Source organism: Cyanistes caeruleus, chromosome 2, assembly GCF_971803275.1.
Source record: "Cyanistes caeruleus chromosome 2, bCyaCae1.hap1.1, whole genome shotgun sequence".
Lineage (NCBI taxonomy): Eukaryota > Metazoa > Chordata > Aves > Passeriformes > Paridae > Cyanistes > Cyanistes caeruleus.
The window spans coordinates 93,154,311-93,164,321 of NC_141702.1; the positions used below are offsets into that span (position 1 = coordinate 93,154,311).

The window sequence follows — 10,011 nt, forward strand, 5'->3', positions numbered from 1 at the left end:
GACTTTTCCCGCAACTCCGGCAAGCCGGAGAGCCTGGGCAGCCGGCTGTGCCCCAGCGGGCAGAGAAACCGCAGCAGGCGATACCCAGCAGGATTGCGAAACTCTGCCTCATGGCTGGAGCGGCAGAGCAAGGGGCGGCAGTGGGACCCCGAGCTGCGTCGGCACCGCAGCAGCCGAAAGGAACACAGCAGGCAGCGGAGCCGTGGCGGTGCTGAGGACGTGCTGCAGCTGCTCCAACCGGAGCGGCCATCGTGAGTTAGAAAACCCCACCACTTCGGCCCCGGAGCCCGCGGCCACGCCGCAGCCACAGCTCCGCGTCCGCTGGCCACGCCTGCCTGCGCGGCTGCGGGGGCACGGGCCCCGAGGTGACGTCACATGAAATGCCCGGATCCAGAGCCGGAAGTTCCCCAGAAGCAGAGTACGTCATCCCAGCGCCGGAGCCCGGCCCCGCGACAGCAACCAGAGCAGTTCCAGCTTCGCCACGGCTACAACCACGGGATTCACAGCCACAACCAACCACACATCAGAAGGAAACACAAGATCTCCACAGAGACAACCACAGTCTTCACCTAACGCCAGGTCCAGCACCACTCCTATCAAACACCATCACAACACGTGTGAGCTGCAGAGTACAAACCCTGATGAAAAATGCAAACTTGTCTACTTTAGCTCACAGGTATTCAAACTTGAAACAAAACTTTATATATATATATATATATATATATATATATATATGTATATATGCACAAGAGTTTCTAATCTGTATTCAGTGTTTATTATCATTGTTAATTTGCATCCTTCAAGAATTATTAAGGCAGAGGGTACCACTGTGGTCCCTCAAAAAGGAAAAATTTGATATCATAAACTGGGTCAGACCTTACTTAAGATTAACCAACTCAAAATTAACACCTTTATTTGACTTCCTAAAAGGTGATCCAGAATTAACTTCCCCTAAAAAATTAACCCCAGAGGCAAAAGCTGCTCTTGAAACAATGGAGCAAGCTATCTCAAACAGACAAGTCCACCAGATATGCCCAGAAGCGTGTGTCACTGTATTTGTTCTCATTGTGAATCTGCATCCTACTGCTGTTATAAGGCAGGGAACACTCACTGGCCTGACCCTATGCACATCCTAGAGTGGATGTTTTTACCTCATCAGCCAGATAAGACAGCACCACAGCCAGACATGCTGGCACAAACAAAAGCATCACATGATTTCTTCCATCAAGGTGTGCAGGCCCTACAACGGCAATTCCACCTGACAAACACAGAGGTTCATAATATTGTTAGCAGCTGTGCTGACTGCCAAGGCCACACTGTGCCACTGCAGACCGGGTAAACCCTCATGGACTGAATACTGTACAAATCTGGCAAACTAATGTCACACACATCCCTGAATTTGGATATTTAAAATACATACACTTATCCATTGATACCTTTCCATCAGCTGTATGGGCTACAAGGCACACAGTAGAAAAGGGTCAGGATGCCATTGCACACTGGCAGTCAACGTTTGCTGTTTTGAGCATCCCTCACACTATCAAAACAGACGATGGCCCTGCATACATCTCACAAAAAACAAGACATTTCCTACAGCTTTGGGATGTAGCACACCACACTGGTGTTCCTCAAACAGCAATAAAACAGGCCATTGCAGAAAGAGCACATGGCATTTTAAAACATATTGTTGTAGTGTGTTTACTTAATTTTGTCAAAGTTTGTTAAAGTTTGTTGGTATGTTCTTGTTTCCCTATTGATTCAATGGGTATGTACCAGTTGTCAGTCATATAAACCCCTCCTATTTTTCTTGAATGTTCCCTGCCAGTCACCTTAGCCCTGCCCCTACTCCCTATCTATCATTGTAAACCCCACCCCTTCTTCCAGACCCTTCTATGTCTATCATTCCTCCCTTGATACCCCATTGATTGTTATCTCATGTTCCCACCTTCCTTGTACCCCTATCGGCCCTTAGAGTGTAATCTCCTCCCTCCACTCCTCCCCCTGAGAGTTCCCATTGGTTCCTGTACTGTACCTGCCCCTGAGCTCTTAGTATATAAAACCCCATGCAGAAGGTGTTTGAGGCTCTCTTTGGTTTTGAACCCTTCCAGCTAGGGCTCCTGTGTTCTTTCCCTAATTCACCTGAGAACCTCAGCCAAGAGAGTCTCCTCTGTCTTTTCGCCACAACCTGTGACGCCTTGATCTGCAGAGCTGGGAGAGGACTGGTGCTCTGAAGGTTCTGCAGTGGGATCGCCTTTCCCCTGCAGTTCCCCACTCCTGGTGCCTGCCTGTGCTGGAGTGGCACCATAGAGCTAGCCCGGAGTGGCGAGCAGCGTCAACGTACTATTGAAAAACAAAAGGAAGGAATGTGTGGTGAGACCCCACAGAGTAAGGTAGCTATGGCTATTCGTACACTAAATCATTTGGCAATATCAGAAGGGTCCCGTCCCAAAACCCAGTCATTTTAAATCGCTTTCTATCATTACAATCTCCTGGAGATAAACTGTTGCCTATGCCTGTCGTTCCGATTGGGAATGGCTATAAAGAACAACATAAACTCTCAAGGGAGTTTCAACATGAGAATTCTCTGGTTTACTACTTCAGGCCTGTTTTTATAGACTGGTATGTGGAAGGTACAGAAAAGAAACTCCTATTGGTTTACAAAGTGCTACATCACCATCATTGGTCAGGGGGGCTCATCACCCCCCTGACTTCCTCCTGCAAGGAAAACAAAGACTGCAAAACAACACCTGCAAGGCTGTTTAGTGTCCCTGAGAATTGTTTTAATTCCTTCTCATATTTTTCCCAGGCTACTTTCTCAGGCAGCCTGAGGAGCTATGCGGCCTGTAATTTGTACAGGCACTGTGGTTCAGATTTAGCATCCATATATGCCCAAGGTAACAGTGAAAGACTATGGATGCTGAAAGCAGGCAGGGAGCACAGAGCCTGTGTGAAACTAAGTCACACAACGTTCTCACTCTAGCCTGAAAAAGCATAAGGAGGAATCCAAACAGTCCTTTGGAGAAAGACAACAACCTTTGCAGGTGTTGTTTGGATCCTTGTTGTTTACTTGCAGGAAACAGTCAAAGGGTGTAGCAACCAGTTGTCCAATAATGATGATGTGTTGGTTTAATGTCCAATGAGAGTTTTACCTCTCGGACCTTCTCAGAACTGTCTATAAAAGAAGATCTGGATTAATAAACCTTGCTCTCCTGTACAACCCACAAGAGAGTCTGTGTTGTACTGCTTCACCTTTCCTAATATAGTGCGATAAAAGATCTTCTCACTAATAAGTGGGGAGGCACATGGAGTCTCATTACTTGGGGAAGGGGATATGCCCGTGTCTCCATGGACACTGGAACACAATGGGTACCTGCCAGATATGTCTATCCTGCTTTATGTCCTCCCCGGGACCACAAACACCCTCCTGACAGTGCCTGAACGGATGGGATGGAACAAAATTAAGAAGAGTAACCAGAACAAGCCATTCACCTACCTCATGAAAATCAGAGACTCTTGAAAAGACAATTCATTTAAAAACTGTTTATTTACAAATTGTTTTTCTGTTAAGTTGGGTTTTTATCACAGTTCTAAATGTTGAATGTTTTTTTGTTTCTTGCTTATAGAGTTAAGGTATAATCTCAGTTCAAAAACGTTTCTTGTTTTTAAATGTTAAATTGTAACTTGTAACTATAAGTAGTTAACTTCAGGCATCTTAACTTGAAGGATTGTGATTATGACTGCCAGCTCCTGGAAGTGAGTGTTGTAAACTCAGTTTAGTACACAAAGCACGTTGCTAGCCAAGGAGAACTAAGTTTATCAAATCAATTGGAAAACTTCATTCAAATTAAACCTATGCTGTCCCTGTTATCCTCTTCAAACGGTCCTTGCAGATAGGATAACAGATTGCATTTTACATTTTTTAATTTAACCGAAAAGGGCGAATTGTCACAGTATTATCATAGTACAGCTGGCCTGGACAGGACCATACCCATCTGACCATATCACAAATCCAATTTGGCTGGCCTGGTTCATGCCTGAACAAACATGTCCCTGGATGAGTTATAGGGGACCCTCAGCCAGCCCCATCCAAGCTGAGAAGTAAGCACACCACTGGCCAGGAAGCTGGACAGGGAGAGAGATATCAGCCAATGGCTGTCTAGCCTGGGAGATTTGAATTGGGTATTTAAGCGAGTTCTGAATAATAAACGAGGCTGTTTGTCTCATGAGCACTTGGATCACGAGTTGTGGAACTTTGTCTCCCTACCCATGACTGGCACATTACAGCAGACCATGCCTTCCATGACTCAACATGGAAGACTGGTTTTCAGCACTTAAAAGAGCACTTCTAATCTGCAGAAGTCACCATTAGAGAGAGGCAAAGCAAAATTGTGTGTGACACCTGACACCAGCATCAACAGGGTTGCATTATACCGACCAATGTTTTTTCCTGAACCTAAAAAATTGCTTAAAAAAATCTCTTTGTTCTCCAGGTCACTTGATTGTCAGCATAATTTGAGTATAAATCAAAGCAGCTGGACAGTCCCCAAGAATATCTCAGTATGCTGTATTCTTCTGTGGCAGTACCTACCACAGTGTGGTTTGGGAGACATTTTGGTTGGTGACTTCAGTCCACTTGGAGATCTCCATGCTTGCAGCAAAGTTTTGAACTTGTTCCGTGTTTTTCAAAGCACTGAAGATCAGCAATATAGCATTTAGGATTTAGATATTTTACTTTCATAAAAATCTGATGATAATAAGTAGTGGTTGGTGTTAGTGGCTACTAGTGTGATTTCTGAAGGCAGCTAACACTCCCAAGCACCTCAGTAAGGCCAGCAGAACTATGGTGATCACCAGGGAGCCCAAGCTGTCTGAGGAAGAGTGAAATGTTGGAAATTAAGAGGGACAAAATTCAGGACAACAGACAAATTGAAGAAGTCAGGAAAGTTTTAGATGCAAATTTTAAACCTAGAAGGGAATTAGATTGTCTTAAATGTGCTATATTTTGAAAATACTTCATGATTGCTTGACTTATTTTTTAAATGAGGGAAAACTTATCACATGTTCAGCTCACTAAATAGTAGCTAATAATCTTCTAAATTACTCTTCTAAGCTTTGTCTCCTAGGTTAGAACAGAATATATTTAATAGCCTACCTACCTTGCCATTGACACTGAGAGAGCATAAATTTAGTTTAGGTGAGTTATCTGGTAATAGAGCCAGGTAAGACAACTCCTGGATCTCCTGCCTCACACACCCACCCACACACACAGATCCAGACTGGTTTGCCAATGTCATTAGCAATGCACGGAGAACATCTGTCAAACATAGTCCTCTTCCCAAGCCTGCCCAGCTGGGCCTCCACTAGGGCCAGCCTTGCTCTTTAACCTCTGTTGTCACCCTGTTCTGGGAGGGTGACACAGAAAACAGTGAGCTTTGGGGCATTACTGTTGTTTCCCACATGCATACCACATTGTTTGGGATCTTTTCCAGATGCTGTTTTGGCTTCAAATGCGTTGCTGGATTGGCTTTGGTTAAGTCACCCAGGTTGCAAAATGGGAGCAACAAACTGCATGCCTCATCAGACCTTCACCGAGTCATTCTGAGAGTGCCATGCTTCATTGCCAGCTACACAGACAATTTTTACATCTAGGATGGAGTCTGCAATGTCTATCAGGACCAACATGGACTCCAGAAATATAGTCATAGACATGTCTGAGAAAGCAAGCAGCAAGCCTCTTCTGAGGTGAGAGGAGGCCTCAGGGAAACATCTCAAAGTGTGAAACCACGACTAGATTAAAGAAGATTTAAAGCACAGATTAAAAGGAACTCTTATTAGAGAACACATTAGAAGAAGTAGGACAACCAGAACATTTTCTCAGGGTGTGCTCAGAACCACAGAGGAATTGTTTCAAAGAGCAGTGGTTCATGACTAAAAGAGACAGTTTAAAGTGGTTTTGGTCATCATATGTCTCTCATTTTTACCACAGGTTTAGCCTTGCATGCGTAAACAGTCCAATTCCAGTACAAGGGGCATCTCATTTATTACTAAATGCTGTTATTTAAATGTTGACAGTTTGAAGCAAGGGAGCAATGCTAAATTTTTATGCTCTTACAATCCTTCTCCACCCTCTTTGGGATGAAAGCACATCAGGGTTAACCTGCACATATTGGCTGGGTGGGAGCACAACTTTTGGCCAGATACTACTGGTTCCAGTGCTTATTTACCTAGCAAATTTTATTGTCTCCAGTCAAGCTATTTCCATTTATAAAGACCATTCTTCTTGTAAAGGAGTGTACTAGTAGTTTTTTTGTTTGTGACTGACAAGTAGATGGCCTTTTAGCTGGCAATATCCCTAAACTATATGTAGCTGTATGACGAGAAGATTTACTTGAAGAAACTCAAACATTCATGTTGAACTTGCCTTAAAATTTAAATGTCAGAGTTTCCCATTTTTGAAATATCTAACTCCCACTGATTCCAGTGATAGATAATAATTACCCTTGAGGTTTTGAACCTGGAGCATAGCAGAAGGCAAAATATAACTCACAGAAATATATAATGGAAAAATAATTACATTGTAAAAATAACTTGCAGTGCTGTTGCTATGAATGTTCTGCACTTGGATGTTTCTTTTAAAGGAATTTCAAGATTTATAAGTCTGGTTCTACAATGCTTTAGAACTCAAATCTGAGATAGGCTATGTTTTTTTTCAATACCACTAACACATGAATTTAGTTCAAATTGAATTGAATGTAGTTTAAGCCCACAAGAATGAGTATGATTTTCTTGACAGAAAATCAAATTGACTCAATTTTCTTCTATATGTATTTGATAATGTAAGCTACAGAATCACTCAGTTGTTCTTGTATAAAGACTGTACCTCTGTAAAATTCTAAAACTAAACTCTCAAATAAGTGTATTAGAGATAACAAGCTCTATTGACTGTTATGAGAACAAGATATGTGTCACCCTGAAAACTCAGCTTCTGAGCTTGCTATAACATAGTTTTCTAAAGACTTTCCCAGGACAGTAACTGTAAACATAGATATGTGTACATTCTTTCTGTTACACATCTTGTGATGGGCATCTCTCATAGCCAGTGCAGTGGGAAAGTGTTATCCTGACCATCCAATCCCTGGCCGTGGTCACAAGCCTATAAATCCTGGGAGGAAAAATAAACTCTGCTCTTTCTTCACCACACCTCAGCCTGTGTTCGCGTGATCTATTGATCTTCAGCAGTAACAGATATGTATTAAGCTTTGATGTTAGCTACCACCTGTGGGGAACATTAAAAGAAACTAGCAACAGCCAGCATTTAACTTCGTGTGACAAGCAATGTAAGCTGTGAGGTTAGATTAAAAATCCAGATGATTTTGGCCCAAGAAGTCAAATTTTCACTTTTAAACACAAACCACTGTAATTATAGACAGGCAGTTTGTACCTACAGACAGGCAATGAACTGTCTGATTGCCCAAACCACACTTAACACATCTAGTGTGCTTTTGAGTGAGATCCTTTTTGATGTACTGAATTGTATTGAATCTGGATATGCTTACCTTGGATTCAGTAGAACATAATAGGTTTTCAGGTACCTTGTGGTCTCACTTTGTGAAATTAAAACATTCAGGTAGCTTTCCACTCTTCATCATCTATAATACATCACTGATCAACCAACTGAAGGTTCTATATTTTAATTCCTGGAAAGACTGCTACACCTCATGTTCCTCAGAATCTCCCCAGGCTGCACAAGTAAAATTTGGATGGTCTATCTGAGCTTCCCATTCAGAGCTGGATCTGAGTCCCTCATTCCCTGAGCTTGGCCTGGTTTTTGAGTGAAAATTACTGTAGTGCCATCTAGTGCTACTCTGCTGATCCTTGTATTTGCTGTATAGTTTCCAAGGACTTTGCTCTGGATTCAATACTTCTACCTCTAAACATTCTGAAACCTTAAAAATGCAATTACTTTTCTTGGCAACATTCCTCACTTTTTCTCAGGCAAGTCATCATATATATTATATACATTTCTGTAACAGACTTTGCAGCAATGCATTAAAATTGACTTTGAGCAGTGTGACAGTATGGAATGGGGAAGGAGCTGGAGATTATCTTGCAAAGGCATGTGTTCCCATATCTTCAAAATGTGCAACTTTTAAAAATAGAAATGCAGAAATTGCTCTGGAAATTATGCCTGTAGAAGGGAAGGAATCCTTGTTTCAAAGATTATTTTGAAACATCAAGCCCAGTCCAGTTGGTGAAGTATTCTTTTTCCTATATATATGGAGTGCTATATCTGTTGAAAAATTAACAGAGATTGTCATACCCTAGGACATAAAAAAGATTTCCAAGACATTCTGTGCAATTCTGTTCATTAAAATGTACCTGGTTCATGCAGCAATTCTCCGTGTTAACCCGTCCAGGTCTCCTACATTTCCAGACTGGGAGCACTAGAGGGTTTTGGTATGGATATGGAACACCTGCCCTAACTATAGTTGGAAACCAGTTACTCAAAAGGCATCATCTGGCTGTCTGCAGCCTGAAGCAGTGTGCCTTAAGACACCTAATGCCATATTTTTAAACTGTTTTTAAAGTATTCCTACAAAGACAGTCCTAGTGAGAAACTGACTGGAAGCAAGCACTGGGCTTGTGAAGATCCTGCTGGGTTCCTGTCTACATCTGCAGAAGTTTTTGACTCTGACCTCAAGAACACCTTGAGGTCAAGTAAACATGCTTTGCTACATGTGACAGTGATTTTGTGAGCTATGGTACAATGTGACCTGTGGCCTGTGTGATTAAAAAAAGTAGTTGCTGTTGCCAGATGTTCCAGGTGTCTGCCCAAACCTGTTATTTAAAGTGCTGGCAGAAGCAACTCACCAGCAGTCCAGCACCCAGTGGGCCAAATGACTATTTCTGTTTTCTTGAAGAGCTATAATGTTGATGGATTTATCTGAAGCAGTTTGAGGCTATGCCCAGGATAGCAGCTAGGGGGTAAACAATTTCAGGCATGTAACAGGTTCCACTTAAATCAGCAAAGTCTATTCTATGATTTCTTTAATCTCACAATCATTACATTGTTCAAGAACTATATTGGGCTTGCTCTTGAAAAGTCCTACTGACACTCCCGTCATCCACCTTTTCATCACACCTTCAATACGAATCTAAAATTAAACTGTGTTCCTGAAATAAATATAGTTCTCTTCAATACACAATCTGCAAATTGCACAATACATTCTTGTCTCAGCATGGAATTAAACTGAGGTAAGACAAGAAGTTTTATGTTTTGCCACATCTAAGATAATAAATAATAGGAATTGTTTTCCATGCTGTCAGCTTGAAACTTACAACAGTTTACTGGCTCACAGAGCAAACTTAGCCTGATAGGAAAACTATAGGTAAGATAGTAAAATAGGTAAGAGAGGGAAACTTAAAAAACTCTAAATGAATATTTGTAAGAATTTAACCCAATGTACAAATCTAGAAGGATTATCACTTTTTTTTAACTTAGGAATAGGCCCAAACTTCCACATACTTGATATAAATGTCCAGACCTTATTTTGTTTGAGTGAATTTATGTCTATTTAATAAGCAGAATGGTGCCAACAATTTTATAGAGAGCTCCACATGTTTGTTTTTTTCCTCTGGAATGTCTCCAAGCAAGTCACACTGTTAAAGTAAAGAATATTTGGTCCTCATCCTGCGAAGCCTTGTTTGTGTGTCAAGTTTTACATGCTGTGAAGAGTCTCATTGATTTAAATAGAGTTAGTCACTAAGTAAAATGTTAAGCCTCTGCACAAGTTTCACCAGATTCAGAATTTTTATTTGAAATATATTCATGTGTTCTCAAGCTTCTTTTTGGAAGAGCCCCTACTGTCCATTCCTCCGTTTTTGTGTATCCATACTTTCTATAGCTGTTCTAGTATTACTCCAGCCTGAATTTGCTGGAATATTTCACAGGAACTTGTGAGCTGTGGAAAAGGAAACTGCGAATAGGAAACTTACCCAGTCTACATTTTG

General features: G+C 41.7%; 1 long non-coding RNA gene across 1 annotated transcript; it reads left to right on the forward strand.

Moving 5' to 3' along the window:
- The first annotated feature begins 409 nt into the window (after positions 1 to 409).
- On the forward strand, positions 410 to 7,205 carry LOC147655002 (uncharacterized). The gene is made up of 2 exons (XR_015283622.1): positions 410 to 676; positions 2,109 to 7,205. It is a non-coding gene; the product is annotated as an uncharacterized LOC147655002 (long non-coding RNA).
- Positions 7,206 to 10,011: the final 2,806 nt, after the last annotated feature.